At 34.0% G+C, this 16,261-nt stretch overlaps 1 pseudogene; it reads left to right on the forward strand.

Annotated features, from left to right (window-relative positions):
• The first annotated feature begins 5,634 nt into the window (after positions 1–5,634).
• On the forward strand, positions 5,635–10,102 carry LOC107957099 (serine/arginine-rich splicing factor RS2Z33-like; annotated as a pseudogene).
• Positions 10,103–16,261: the final 6,159 nt, after the last annotated feature.

Consider the following 16,261-nt stretch of genomic DNA (forward strand, 5'->3'; position numbering starts at 1 on the left):
TTTTTATTGAAGATAACGGCTAAGCAAGAGGGCGTGATAGCACATCAATGTTAGAACCTGGGTGAATTATGAGCAATGACACCTTAAGCATTTAAAAAGGAATCACTCTCATGACATTTCTACATTCATAATCATTCATTTAGTTAGGAGCATTTGATTCATTTCGATCATAGCATTCTAATTATTTGACATAAACCCCACATCTAGTTAGGGACATTTGATTCATCTCGATCATAGCATCCTAGTTATTTGACATACACAGATATAGGAAACTCATTCTACACATCATGTCTTTAGAAAATAATGTAGCGACATTGGCGAATCCTGCGGATTTGGCATCTCTGTGTTGACAGAGAGCAAATCGAAGATAACAGATTTGGCATCTCTGTATTGTTAGAGGCAGATCGAAGATAGTAGATTTGGTGTCTCTGTATTGGCGGAGAGCAGATCGAAGATAGCAGATTTGGCGTCTCTGTATTGGCAGAGAGCAGATCGAAGATAGTAGATTTGGCGTCTCTGTATTGGCAGAGAGCATATCAAAGATAGCAGATTTGGCATCTCTGTGTTGACAGAGAGCAGATCAAAGATAACAGATTTGGCGTCTCTGTATTGGCGGGGAGCAGATCAAAGATAGCAGATTTGGCGTCTCTGTATTGGTGGAGAGCAGATCGAAGATAGCAGATTTGGCGTCTCTGTATTGGCAGAGAGCATATCAAAGATAGCAGATTTGGCGTCTCTGTATTGGCGGTGAGCAGATCAAAGATAGCAGATTTAGCATCTCTGTATTGACAGAGAGCAGATCGAAGATAAGCAAGGAGCAGATCGAAGATAGCAAATTTGGCGTCTCTGTATTAGTGGAGAGCAGATCGAAGATAGCAGATTTGGCATCTCTGTATTGGCGGAAAGCAAATCGAAGATAGCAGATTTGGCGTCTCTGTATTGGCAGAGAGCAGATCGAAGATAGCAGATTTGGCGTCTCTGTATTGGCAGAGAACAGATCGTAGATAGCAGATTTGGCGTCTCTGTATTGGCGAAGAGCAGATCAAAGATATCAGATTTGGCGTCTCTGTATTGGCGGAGAGCAGATCAAAGATAACAGATTTGGCGTCTCTGTATTGGCAGGGAGCAGATCGAAGATAACAAATTTGGCGTCTCTGTATTGGTGGAGAGTAGATCGAAGATAGCAGATTTGGTATCTCTGTATTGGCGGAGAGCAGATCAAAGATAGCAGATTTGGCATCTCTGTATTGTCAGAGGGCAGATCGAAGATAGCAGATTTGGCATCTCTGTGTTGACAGAGAGCAGATCGAAGATGACAGATTTGGCATCTCTATATTGGCAGAGAACAGATCGAAAATAATAGATTGGTGTTCCCGAGTTTCCAAGAAGCAAATTGAGGATAGCCAATTTGACACTCCTGAAGACATCAGAATACCTTTGGGGAAGATGAGGATCAAGATTTTGAGACTTAGCCAGACCGGGCAAATTTGGTCCTTTTTATAGTCTTGCTCTATTCTCGTTACATGACAATGAGCAAAGAGGGGCAGCTGTAGTGGGCCAAATTTTCCCGGCCCAAACAAACATAAAAGACCAAAACAAAATATAAAATAAATCAATAAACAAAAAGTTTAAAACACAAACAGCCCATTTTAATGTCCTTTTACAAAGCAAATCATTGCAAGCCCAAACCAATGCCCAGGACCTAAATATAGGCCCAATACCCTAAAGCCCAACTATGCCTAGCCATTCTAAACTCTTTTCGACCAAAAGAGAAAGGGAAAACCCTAAGCGCCACTCAGCAGCCACGCCGAGCCTTTAGCGTCGTACGACCAGCGCGCAGTCCTTGTATGCCACGTCCACCTTCCATACGCCTCACGCCAAGGGCCAACGCACAGCCCCATACTCGTACCTGCAAAAGAGAACAAACGAAAGCAGCAAAAATACGAAGAAAGAATAATTGTATTTTATTTTATTTTTTTTACATTCGGCTATAAAGCCTATTGATTTCGATTGTAAACTGGTTTTTTTTTTGGGAACGAACGCAAGCAATACGAACGTAATACAAACAGACACTATTTGCATATTGAATACAAAGAAAAGGCCACCTATTCGAAGGTGATTTTCCGATTTAGATTTGCGGGCGTTCCTCTTTTTTTATTGTTCTTCGTTTTGTGTTGTTTTTTTTTATTCGAAAGCAAATAAAGTGAAGGGAAAAGGACTTACCTTCGCATACGAGCCATCGGAGACCTTGTCTCTTTCGCTGAAATCGAAGTCGAAGATGGGATTTCAAGGCTTAAATCGACGAACACCACGCTAGAGTAAACAGAGGAGCAAAAGGAGGTCACCGAAGGTCGTCATTCATCGTCGCAGTGATGAAACTATGGCCGAACGGCGCAGAACCTTTGGGTTCCCCCTCTCCCCATTGTTATGACTGAAATGCCTAGGGTTTTCAAGGGCTTTGTCCTCTTTTATTCGGTGATGCGAAACGGTGCCGTTTAAAGCATGGTTTGTAGCTTTAAAACGACACCGTTTAGAGACCCTGACCCGATCCGTCCCCAGGTGCCCAAGGACCCGCGCGTTTTCGCGGTGAGGGTTATTTACAGGCTTGGTCCTTTCCCTTTCGCCCCATTTCCAAATCAGTTAATATTCGTATTTTTTTCTTTTAAATTTTACCCATAATTTGTGTGCGTTTGTATTTTGGTCCGCATGGGTGTTGCGTTTTGGGAGCTTGGAATATTTCCAGATCGAGCCCCTGTGCATTTGCGCGCATCGCATATTGGTCATTTCTCTTATTGTTTTGTTTTTAAATTATCCCTTTGGTTTTGGATTGTTTCTAATTAAACCCTCTTAGTTCATAGCCCTTTGTGTTCTTAATTAATCATTTTTAATTTTTAAACAACTTTGAGTAATTGTTATTTCATCATTGTAAACTTTTTTTGCAATGTTAACATCACATTTTGTACATTTTAAATGTTTATTTCCTTTGTATTATTATACATATACGTATGTATTATAATAAAGTTAATATATTTTTATACATATAATGGCTTTGACTCTATCTATGTATTTTAATATTTTTTATTCAAATATGCTTTATATATATGTTTTACATGGGATTCAAGTTATTTTATATCCATTTATATTAGCACATGTATTTGATTCACACACATTACTAAACCTATATATATATATTATTATCTCTATGTTATCTGACATATATTTACTTTTAAATTTATATGTATATATATTAATACACTTTTTACTTTAATAGTTTTTTTTATCTAGAACACTTTCTGCTTCGTGATATATCATGTACTTTCTCTATGTATATACAAAATAATTTTGGAAACTTCATTTTTTTTGTAATTATAAAATTATTATTATTTTTGAATATTCCTTTATATTATATGGCTTTTATGTTTTATATATAGCCCATTATTTTAAATGTTTTGATATAAGGGCCTGTGTATATTTTTTAGACTAACTTAAAACTTATATTATTATTAATCTCATAATTTCTTTTACAATAAATTTGTACGTATATATTTGTAAATCTATTTTGTGTATTACGTCTCATCACATATTTTATTATCCTTTCACGTTATATATATTATTTAAGTCATCACGTGCTTTGTCAATTTTCAAATGAATTCGTTTTTAAAACATTTTGCGTATGACTTAATTCAAAATTGTATTCTATAATATCTATTTTAATAATTATATTCTTATTTTCTATGCAAATTTGTCAATTTATACATTATGTGCTTTGAAAATATTCATTCTACGGTACATATATTTTAATGATTGCGTGTGTTTATTAAGCTTGTCTTTACAAATGTTCTTTATTTATTGATTTATCAATTCATATAGTATGTGTCATGTACTTATCATTGTCTTAAAATAGTTTTATGCCATATTGTTTCTTCGATTTGCATTTTGTTTTGTGCATCTAGTAGTAATCATTTTATGTTATGTCATGCATGTCGTTGTGGCACATTATTTGTTCATTTTTCTTATTTCCATGTTAACTATTCCTCATGCATGATTGAAATCAAATTATATTTCCAAGCTAGTTATGCTTAGTTGTTTAAGTGTTTGTTAGCCGATTAAATAATTGAATTACCTTCATTTTTTTCATGCGCACACATATTACCCCATTCATTGCTCCACTTGATTTTTGAAATGTGGTTCTATAAAACCCAAATTTTATGATTAATTTCGTCTTATTTCAAATCGAGTTAATATGTTTTAAGCTAGTTTTATAATCATTCAAAAATTCTTTAAAAAGAAGACGAGATTTGATATTTGGCAATTCGCGGAATCGTGCCCTAACGTGTTGGGTTGCAATTTCGTGTTTGCTCAAAATAATCGAATATCACTTCAAAATTTCACTTATGTCTTTTAAAACCCCTTAAACGAAGGCGATGTGCAATATTTGGCAATTCGTGGAATCGTGCCCTAACGTGTTGGGTTGCAATTTCTCGTTTGCTTAAAATAATCAAATATCCCTTCAAAATTTCACTCAGGTTTCCTAAAAATCTTTCAAAACGAAGGTGATATTCAATGTTTGGCAATTTGAGAATCGTGCCCTATCGTGCTGGGTTACGCTTTTTCATTTGTTCGAAACAATCGAAGATCCCTTTGGAATTTCACTCACTTTTTCCAAAAACTCTTTAAAACGAAAGAAATGTTCGATGATTGGCAATTCGGGGAATAGTGCCCTATCGTGCTGGGTCGCAATCTCCCGTTTGTTCAAAATAATTGAATATCTCTTCGGAATTTCACTCGTGTTTTCTAAGGTGAGGCAATGGTCAATGTTTGGAAATTCGAGAATTCGTGCCCTATTGTGCTGGGTTTCGGTTTTCCGTTAAACTAAATAGTTGAGCATCCTTTTGTGATTTTCAAATTAAAAATTTCGGACGTCGAAACAAGAAGATTTTTGGCAACCAACTCGAGTTATTCAAATGTTATTAAAAAAGAACCACATTTCAAAAACATTCTTAATTTTAGACATAAGGACAGTATTTAATCGGTTTGGTACCAATTTTGGGCGTAGTGAGGGTGCTAATCCTTCCTCATACGTAACCGACTCCAGAGCCCGTTTTCTCATATTTTCGTAGACCAGAATCAATGTTTTAGTAAACCAAAAATGTTTTATTAAAATAACCAAATCCTTAGGTGATCCGATCACACCAAAACAAAAGATCGGTGGTGACTCTACATTTCTTTTTATCAAAGTCGATTCCCCATTTCTTTTAAACTTAGAAATTTTTAAATAAAATGGATGGTTTCGATAAATAATAATGGAAGTAAAAAGAAGGAGAAAAATATACATCAATCAACTATTCACAATACTTCTCGTAAATCTCAAATTATAAATATAAGAAATATAAATAATATAAAATTCTACTTCTAATCTTCATTATAAATAAAATTATTAATTTATCTGTCTTGTATTGCTTCAATAATTATCCTTCTAATATTCAACGGATCATTTGTTTGGACAGCCCGAAACACCGCACCCACACATTCTATAATTTTAAAGCTCATTGATCATTATTGTAATTCCGCGAATGTCAGTAGGGCTCTTTTGGTAATTACAGCATCTCTCATTTTTTAGTGTTGACTGTTGACTGAATCCTTATCCATAGGTTCCAGCCCAGGCCGTAATCATAGAAAAAAAACCCGATGCGTTTAAGCTCTAGCTCTCTTCGAAAAATCAAGGTTATTTTTTTTAATCTTCTCTTTTCTTCACCTCCCTCTTGAATTTCATTGTAAGTTCTCTTTTCTTTTTCTTTTATATTTCTTTGAATCCTTGTACTCTTACGTCCCCAATTTATCGATTATTTATTATAGATCTGAGAGATTCTCGAGCATTTTATATTTGAATTTGAATTTGCCGCTTCTTTATGTTTTTTTTGGCATGCATGTTATTTGTTTGTTTATAGTTTTTGGTTATATGATTTATATTGCTAATTTAACAATTATTTGTTTAGGACTTTAGGGTGTTAGAAATTGAAATCTGAAAATTAGGTATTCAATTTTAATGTTTAAATTAAGGATTTCGGGGGGTGGGGGGATAGTATTTTTCCTGTTTTATGATGTGTATTTGCGAGGCCTTTTTGGTACTGATTGGTTTTCGCTTTTAGTACTTGATTTTTTATGCCATTAGATTCCAAGCAAATGATATGTGTGTGTGTGTGTGTAGAAGTCCTGATAGGAGTAAGAATCATCTTCTTTACATGAATAGTTCTTGTTTAGGGCTGTTAGAAATGAGGGATAAGAATCATCTTCCCCTTGTTTGGATAATTTGATTTTAGAAAAGGGAGGGAAAGCAAAGGGAGTTGAGAATCTCTCATTTTCCCTTCCTTTCCTCTATTTTTTAATACCCAATTTGGGGTAAAGTGAAAGGAAATTTTTAAATTTTTATATTAGGTAAAATTTTGATTTTTAACCTCTTTTTTTCTCAAAACTTCTTATTCGATCATCTTTCTACCTACAGACCATTGAACATCGGACGTATCCTTCTAGTATTAACTTTCAGGCTTTAGCAGAGATCAAAGCATTTCATTATTCATTATTATCCTTGTAAACTTGAATATTAGCCGCCAACCAAACATTTGGGGCTTTGTCAAAATAATCAACTCATGTAATTATGATAACTAATGTTTTACATTTTGTTAGATTATTAGCTTCTCTTTTCTAAATTTGTAGCAACTTCATTTGTATTATTGGGTAACACTTTAATTATTTTTCTATGAAGAATATTAGTGTTTTATAATTTTTAATTTAATTTTAGTATTGTTATGTATGCAGGGGATAGAATTGGAAATTTCATTCAAAATAAATAATTTCCTTTCCTTTCCATAGTTTACCCAAACAAGAAATATTAAAATCACTTTCCTTTCCTTTATTAATTTTAAGAATCCAAACAAAAAATAAATATATCATTTCCTTTCTTTAACCTTCCATTCCATTCCATTCTTTTCTTTACTTTACTTTCCTTTCCTTCAATAATATTTATCCAAACACAGGGTGAAATCTTAAATTTTAAATTATACTCAAAGGTGTTCTTTTTCATGTTCAAATTAAGGATTTTGGGGAAAAATTAGCATTTCTTTTTCTTGTTTTGCAGTGTGTATAATCACTGCATTAAAAACACAAGGTCTTACAACCATATTAGATTCTCTGGCATTGAAGATTTTAAAATATCATCATTAATCTCCATTTTTTCAGTTCTTTTCTTTCTAGATCATTATAAAAATTTGAACTTTCTATATATTCTATATGGGAATAGCAAAAGATAGACTAGAACCATGCCATTGTCTTTTTGGTTCTTATTGAAATGCTTGTTGCAGGGAAAGAGAAATGCCTAGGTATGATGACCGCCGCGGTAGTGGTACACGCCTTTATGTTGGTCACTTGTCTTCGAGGACAAGGTCACGTGATCTTGAGGACATGTTTAGCAGATATGGGAGGTAATCTATTCTTTTATTATGTTTAAGAAATTCGTAAAATTCGCAATCATTGCATCTAGTAGTGGTTTAGGTTAGTTAAATTTTATTGCATATTTCAAGAGTTTCGTTCTTTTTTCTCCATTTAGGTGTTCTTGGTTTTTTCTAGTGTTCCATTTTTATCAATTTGGGTGTTCATGATCTTTTTATTCTTTCGTATTTGTTGGTCATTAGGATAAGTTCAGGACGTAGTGACAATGAAGTAGGAGATACTAGAGTCCTTCATGAGCTCTTGTTGTAGTGCTGGACGTCTGGTATTCCATATAAAACATGAGTGAGAATATTGCACCCTCCACATGTCTGTGTGTGTGGTTTAACTTCAATGATCTTGTTGAAGGTCTCTTGGCTTTTGCCTAACATGGAGGTCTATGGTGAGAGGGACCATGGTGGATTTGGCCAGTCTTTCTAGTGTTATTGCCTGTTTTTATCGAAATGGAACAATATCAAAAGTGGTGTTTTTGATTCAACTCTGAGGGGCGAACTCTCAACCCTTCGATAATTGTGTCTTGATGGCCTTTCTGTTTCTGGCACCCCTTTACGCAGAATACGTGATGTGGATATGAAGCGCGACTATGCATTCGTTGTATGTATTCTTTACTCAATTTAAACCGAAACTGCTTGTCTTCCTTATCCATAAATTTCTTTAACATATGTTGTAAATATGATGGTTTTACTTGGATCTTTTTCTTCATTGTTTGTGCATCAGTGTGTCTATGTTGTCTTGCTCATTGATAACAGGAATTCAGTGACCCTAGAGATGCTGATGATGCAAGATATTCATTGAATGGTAGAGACCTTGATGGAAGCCGTATAGTTGTTGAATTTGCCAAGGGGGTGAGTTTTCTGATTGCTTTTCACATAACAGAGATTTTGCTTCTTTTTTTTTTTTTATGCTAATACCTAAATGATATTGAAAAGGTCAAAGGTGATTGATGTTGGCCGTTGACTAATTTAATATATATTACCTCTGGTCTAGAAGAAAGATATTTACATAAATACCCTTTGGGATATTATTTGCTTCTTGCTTTCTACATTAGAATCAACATATGAGAGAAACTGGTTTCCGAGTGTCATTTGAAGGTGATGCCAGCACTGCGTTATTTTATTTTGTTGCTTTGCATTATTTGTTCTCATTCTTGTCCTGGATTTTGTAGAGTCTTTTAATCAAATATTATTTTACCATCCAATCTGATTTGAATTACAATTTAGGTGCTTCGTGGCTTTGGTGGGTCTCGTGATTACCCTGGAAGAAGTCCTGCTCCTGGAGCAGGGCGCAGCTTCAACTGTGGAATTGACGGTCACTAGGCTCGTGATTGCAAAGCTGGGGATTGGAAGAATAAGTGTTATCGCTGTGGTGAACGAGGCCATATCGAAAGAAATTGTCAAAACAGTCCAAAGAAACTGAGGTCCTCACCTTTCTTCCTTCTCATCTGTTCTGTTCTTATTCTAACCAGTTATCATATTTAAGCTACTTTTTTTGTTTACTTGAGAAACAACTATACTGGTGCAGCCGTCGACCTCGCAGTTACTCACGCTCACCTAGTCCTTGCCGTGGAAGAAGCAGAAGCCGCAGTTACAGTAGGGGACGTAGCAACAGGTTTGTATTTACTGTTCCTCTTTTAAAATATGAATTGCCTTCGACTAAAATGCACTTTGGAATTTGCTATTTTTGTTTTGCATTAAAATTGGAACAATATTACACATTTACACTACATAAATATGACATGGGTAAAAAATGAAGCACAACACGAAAAAAATATAATATGAATATAACATTAGTGTCTTAATTTATATAATACGAATATTAACTTTAGTAAATCTTTTTATATAAAATACTTTCAACGTGATTAGACATGACCAAAATATATTAAAATGGAATGAATGTATGGATTGTCATGTCTGATTAAAGTTCTCATGCAAGTAATAAGAGTCGAGGAAGATTTAATTGGCAGAATTGTTTTGGTTTTGTTAAAACTGATTGTTGTGCTGAATCTTGACCTTCTGCAGTAGATCGAGAACACCTGTGAAGAGAGAACGAGGTTTCGAGCGCGATGATAGAAGATCGAGGAGTCCTAAGTCCCACAGGAGTTCTCCTTTGCCACCCAGAGGCCGGAAGCATAGTCCAACTCTCGACGAAAGAAGCCCACAAGAGGGAGGTAGTCCTTCCCCGAGAGATCGGAGGCACACCAATGGCTCCGAGTACAGCCCCAGGGAAAGGAGCCAAAGCCCAGATCATGAAGCTGATGCTGAGGACAGGGCTTATAGGAGTTCTACAAAAGAAAACGGCCAGAGTTGTAGCCCGAGCCCAGTCCCAAGGGAGGATCGGAGCCCGATTTACAATGATGATGATAATAGTAATAGGGCTTCTAGACGCAGTGAATCAAATTAAGCGGAGGCGTAGATTGGTATGTGTTGAAGTCCTTAGTGATCAGCCGTGTTTTGCAATAAGAACTTGGGGGTTTTGTATGGATGGATATTTTTTCTTTTTTGTTGAATAGTAAGCACTGTTAAGATTTATTAAAAGCCTATTTTTATAAACAGTTGACAATTACTGCAATAACTATGAATCTATTAATATTTATACTCAATAGAAGTGATGGTCCATTTGATGTTAGTATAAATTAAATTAATTTTACATGCTTTCATAATTTTTAAAATTTTAAAATGTTTCTAATTTTCTGGTCATTTTTAATATTTTTCAAAGGAAAAAAATCATTTTATAAAAGTTATAAAACACATTGATGTATGGTATTGAATATTATTAAAATATATATACAACGTTATATGTGGTATTATCCTCTTTTAATATGCCATTTTTTATGGTCTTTATGGTTGCTTAAGTCCATTGAATTTTGTTCTTATCACAATTTTAAATATCTTCATTTTAATTATTGTATATTTTTTATAATAAAATTTTTTAACCAAGTATAAAATAATAAAAATATTTTAACAATATTATTTATTTATAAACCAATATTGGCAACATTTAGATATGTTGTTTCGAATATCTAACCATAGAGTTAGTTAAGGAATGAGTTATCGCTCAACAATATGAAATTTTAATGAAGTATCACTCAAAAAGATCATATGGGTTTTACAGCAAAGAGTATGTATTATTGTTACGGGGCTAGATCTTTCGGCTCGCGAACCATGCGGCTTTAGGTGATCCGTTCGTTTTAAACTCGCCTAAGTCAGCCTTTACAACACAAGTGAAGATTCTTTTAAAATTCCCCTAAGGCACCAATTTGTATAGCAAAAGCAATTGTGCCAAAAGAAGCCACGAAAGAACAACAGAAAGCCACAAAAAGAATGCATGAAAGGTGTTTGAGTAAATGCTAAAAAAATTCTATTGCTCTTAAGAATTCAAGTTACAATGGATGATTTACAAGTGAGTGGGAGGATCTTTATTTATAGTTGAGCTCTCCCAAAACCGACGGTCAAGATCAAGTTACATTGACGGACGAGATTAGCCTATCCCTTGATTTTAAAGATTTACAAGATTACATCATATCAAATCAAATCTACAAGATATGATTATCATTTTTACTAAAAATAGTCTATGTTGTCATATCTTTATTATCGGGCCAACTAGGCTTCAATTTGACAGACTTCTCCAATAGTTCTTTGAATCAGGCCAGTTCTCGTGGGCTAAATAATCTTCATCTTATCGATAGACCTGCATGGGGCGCATCTTGTGCCATGGTCATTGGTTTTGCACTTTGGCCAGTGACATTCTCCCCCACCTATTCTCACAACACCCTCATTGCGCCTTCAAAAAAGCATTGACCTGATTCACCTCGAAACTCTCTCGTTGCCTTGGCTTTTTCCCAACTTGTCTTGTGATTGGTAGTCCTTTCCTTCTAAACTTTTACCACGGCTTCCGTCACCTATTAACTTGAACCGTTGTACTCGTTGGCAAGAAGTCTCTGCTCTAACTTGCCCCAATTTTGGCTTGTTCCCATTGGAATACCCTTAATTCTCACATATTGGCTTCATACCGCCCACAGTCCCTTGACTTCCTTGTTTAAGAACTTTGAAAGCGCCCCTATGATCTTGTCAAGCCAACAAGTCCAAATTCAAAACACTCAAAACACTAGCAGAGTGTTTGCAATGTACTTTACACGCAACATTTACTTGTTTCGACTATTTTTGCATCGCTTCTTTCCCCTCGAAGTTTGATATACAACCCACATTTCCCAAAGGTGGTGGCTCTACAGTCGAATCCATAGACCTCATATCGATCTCATGCTCTACTAACTTTTTGAAAAGGGCTTTCGTAGTATTTCATTCTATCGAGTCAATGTTTCTCCTACACAAAACATCTTCGACTAGTTGGATTGACGACAACACCTTGGTCTCAACCTTCATATCCCGATGCACCGGCACAATGATTTTTGATAACGGACAGGTGACAATATGAATTTGACCAGCCCATGGATACAGAACTGCCTGGATCCTGTCAAGGAAGTTTAAGCCAAGCACACAATCATAATCATCTAATTGGATTACCTCAAATTCTTCCTTTCCTTTCCATTCATTGATTTGTAGCTCTACATTTTGAATTACTCCCACAGTTGGGGCTTCCTCAGAATTTACCATCTTGATCTTCTTATCTAATTTCTTAATCAAGAGACCAAGTTTCTTGACAGCCTTTTCTGATATGAACAATTCTGATGCTTCCGTATTAACAAAAGCACCCCTCTTCTAACTTGCAATGTTGATGTCTATAAACATCAACCCTTCTCCACCATCCCTTTTCTTAGGAATGAGCACTATTGAATTGACCCTTGATGTCTTTTTCTCAACAGGCTTTGCTTCCTCTGGCTCATATTTCTTTTTAATAGCCAAAATCATCTATTTCTTTAGACATTTTCGTTCTATGTGTGGTCCTTAACAAAGGAAGCATTTTATCCTCTTCCCATTATCTCTTGGGTTGTTGGATCCCCACTTCGCATCTCGTGGTTTCCCATTGCCACTGATGCTATCGGTACTATTGTTATCATCACTATATCCCTCTTCATCTTTCTCATGGTTTCTCTCACCAAGGCCCTTTCCATTGGGCTTAGATGACTCGAACTTATCTTTTGTTGGACTAAGCTCAACAAAAGACTATACTTCGGCCATGGCTACAGTAAGTTCGGTAATTCATTGCCTACGCAACTCATGCTTTCCCACAGATTTAACCTATCCTCAAACCAATAGAACGCTTCACTCAAATCAGTGATTTGAAGCATCAACTCGCTAAATGCCTGAACTCACTTCCGAACAGTGCCTTGTGTAAGACGATACAACTTAGCCCGAGCCTTCTTCTCGGCATACTGTGGGTAAAATTACTTCTTCAACTCTCTTTGGAACTCCTCTTAAGTCCCAATTGCATTCCCACCATGTTTCTCATCCGTGGACCTACGACGCCACCACAAGAGAGCAACATCAGTAAAATAGATTGAAGCAGTTTTTACCTTAATGGCATCATCCTCGATGCCCATCGCTCGGAAGTATTGCTCCATTTCCTACAAGAAGTTGTCCACATCCCTTACGGACCTTGCACCCTTGAACTTCTCCGGTTTGGAAACATCCATTGTTTGTTGCTTTGGCCTCTGTAGTCAACATCTCATTACTCAAAGCAGCTTTGTGAATCGTGAACTCCCCCTTAAGCTTTTCAATTTCCTTCTTCATTGCCAACACCATATCTTCGAGAGTATCATCCTTCTCTGCCAGCTTTTCTACAGTGGAATTGATTAATCCATTCATCTTTTTCGCATTAGCATCGAGAGAATCCAACACAAATTCTCTGAGTTGCTCTTCCATTGAGTCAAACCCATCTGTGCGTCCCTCGACTAACTCAAACGTCTCCTTCATATCCCCCACGGGCTCCTCGAGATTACCCACTCGATTTTTCAAAACTGACAACATGTCCCTCGAACGACTTGCTTTTTTAGCCCTCCCACAAGTCTTCATTTGCTCATTCTGATCAACAACTTCTTTCGACATCCCAACAGTGCCTTCGTAACCAATAGCTTGGTTACCACTTGTCAAGGGGCTAGATCTTTCGACTTGCGAACAGTGCGGCCTTAGGTGATCCGTTCGTTCCAAACTCGCCTAAGTCAGCCTTTACTCCAAAAGTGAGGATTCTTTTATAATTCCTCCAAGGCACCAATTTGTATAGCGGAAGCAATTGTGCCAAAAGAAGACACGAAAGAACAACAAAAAGCCACAGAAAGAATGTACGAAAGGTGTTTGAGTAAATGCTCAAAGAATCCTATTACTCTTAAGAATTCAAGTTACAATGGATGATTTACAAGTGAGGGGGAGGCTCTCTATTTATAGTTGAGCTCTCCCAAAACCGACGGTTAAGATCTAGTTACATCGACAGACGAGATTAGCCTATCCCTTGATTTTAGGGATTTACAAGATTACATCATATCAAATCAAATCTCCAAGATATGATTTCATATTTACTAAAAATAGCCTATATTGTCATATCTTCATTATTGGGCTAACCAAGCTTCAATTTGACAGGCTTCTCCAGCAATTGTTTGACTAGGACTTGTTCTCATGGGCTAAATGATCCCCATTATATCGATAGACCTCCATGGGGCGCATATTGTGCCATGGTCACGGGCTTTGCACTTAAGCATGTGACACTATGGGCTAGATGTTAATGTAGTTCTCTACATGTATCGTATTAAAAATAATTCTTCGTATATTTTATACGAAATTAATAGAGAAAAGTCTACTAAATTAAAAAAAAGTAATCAATTATTAAGTTTATTTAATATAAAATAATGTAAAATTATTAAACAATTAGTATAAAAAAAATAAACCATGTATGTCATGGAAAAGAAACTAGTTTTAAATAAATTAATATTTTATATCTAAAAAAATTAAAACAATTAAATAAAATAGTTTATTTTATATTTAATTTTTTTTTACGAGAAAGAGTAAAAACTAAAAATTTTATCTCTATCGAAAATGAAAACAACTAGGAGCGAATCCATAATTTTTTTTAGTGGAGGTCAAAATTAAATTATAAATTTTTGAGAGGTTAAAATATAATTTTATTAATTATTAATTTATATTTCATCATTTTAAAAAAGGTTAAATATAAAATCGATATTCGAACTTGTCCACTTCTCTCAAATTGATATTTATGGTTTTTTGTCTCAGATTGGTACTTGAACTTTTCTGTCCATGAGTTTAATACCTGATTCTAATGTCGTTAACTTCATGACAGGAGACAGAATAAGACTATGACACATGGCATAAATGATGTTATGATGATGTTATAATCTAAAAAAATATTAAAAATCATTTAAAATTTCCTTCTTTCTTTTTCGTGGTGACTTTTCTTCTTTCCAATTTCCTTTTCTTTGCTAACCACGTTTACTTTTAATGGCTGATTTCAATTCCTCTCCTGGTAGCTAAACATGTTTTCTATTCTTTTCTCAAAGAGCAAAAAAAAAAAAAATGGTATTCATTTTTTTTTTCTTCTTTTTAGCTACTAGTTTTGAGTTTATCTCAGTTTTATATTTTGAGTCCCAAAGTGGCAACATTTTTTTTTTAAAAAAAATAAGGAGTCACCAATTAATATGGAAATAAAACTTACAAAATCGATTTTATATAAATCCAAAGCTCATTTTCTTTTTTTCTTAAGCAATATAGAATATGAGATATGTGTTTATATAGACTTATGAATAGTTTGCAACTTGTTCCTAAACAATGTGAGATTTCTTTCTCTTTTAACTAAACATAAGATTAAATGCTACACTATATTTTATATTTTTTTACTTATAAAGTTTAAATTTTTTTACAAAAACTTAACATTTGTTACATTATAAATAAAACTTTTAAAATCTATAAGTAAAAAATTCTAAAATATAAAATGAGTATGGTAAAATATTAAAAATTAAATATTTAAAAAATTACTAATAGTTAAGTGATCATTATGTAAGTTTTTATAATTTGATAGCAAAAAAAATCAAAGTTAAGTGACTACTAATGTAATTTAATCTAGATATAAAAATATGAAAAATAATTATTATATTTTATGTATATTATATATTTCTATAAAAAAGCTTATTTAACATAATTATATACTATGTTTAAATAGATTATCTATCTAGTCAAAGTACATTTGAAATAAATTTACCAGCATTCATTAGGTGATGAATATTAAATTAAAATTAGGATTAAAAAATTAATGAGTATAGTAAAATATTAAAAATAAATAAATATTTAAAAAAGATATATCAATTTTTTAAAATTACAAGAAAATATAGTATTTGAGTACCAAATACTCACCATTTATTTATTAATCAAACATTCATAATATAAAATAAAATAAATAAAAAAAATTAAAAGTATAACTTTTAAATTTGAATAATTGAAAATTATTTTAAAAATTAGAATTGTATGGATATTAACTTCAAACATTTAAAATTGAATAGAAGATTATTGCATGTATAAGTGTCATATGTGCAATTTTTTTTTAATGGTCCTTTTGTATATGCTAACAATTTTAAAATGCAACAAGATTAAAGATCTCAAAAGATAATTTTATAATATGGGAAAATGTTAACAAAATATAAAAAAATAGAAATTATTTTGTAAAAAAATTATAAAATAAAATGTAGTCTTTTAATCTTATGTTATTAGTTAAAAGATGAAGAAATCCCATATTGTTTAGGAACAAGTTGCAAACCTATGCATGGCTCTATATATACACATATCTCACATCCTATATTACT

This window comes from Gossypium hirsutum, chromosome A05, assembly GCF_007990345.1.
Source record: "Gossypium hirsutum isolate 1008001.06 chromosome A05, Gossypium_hirsutum_v2.1, whole genome shotgun sequence".
NCBI classification, from domain to species: Eukaryota; Viridiplantae; Streptophyta; class Magnoliopsida; order Malvales; family Malvaceae; genus Gossypium; species Gossypium hirsutum.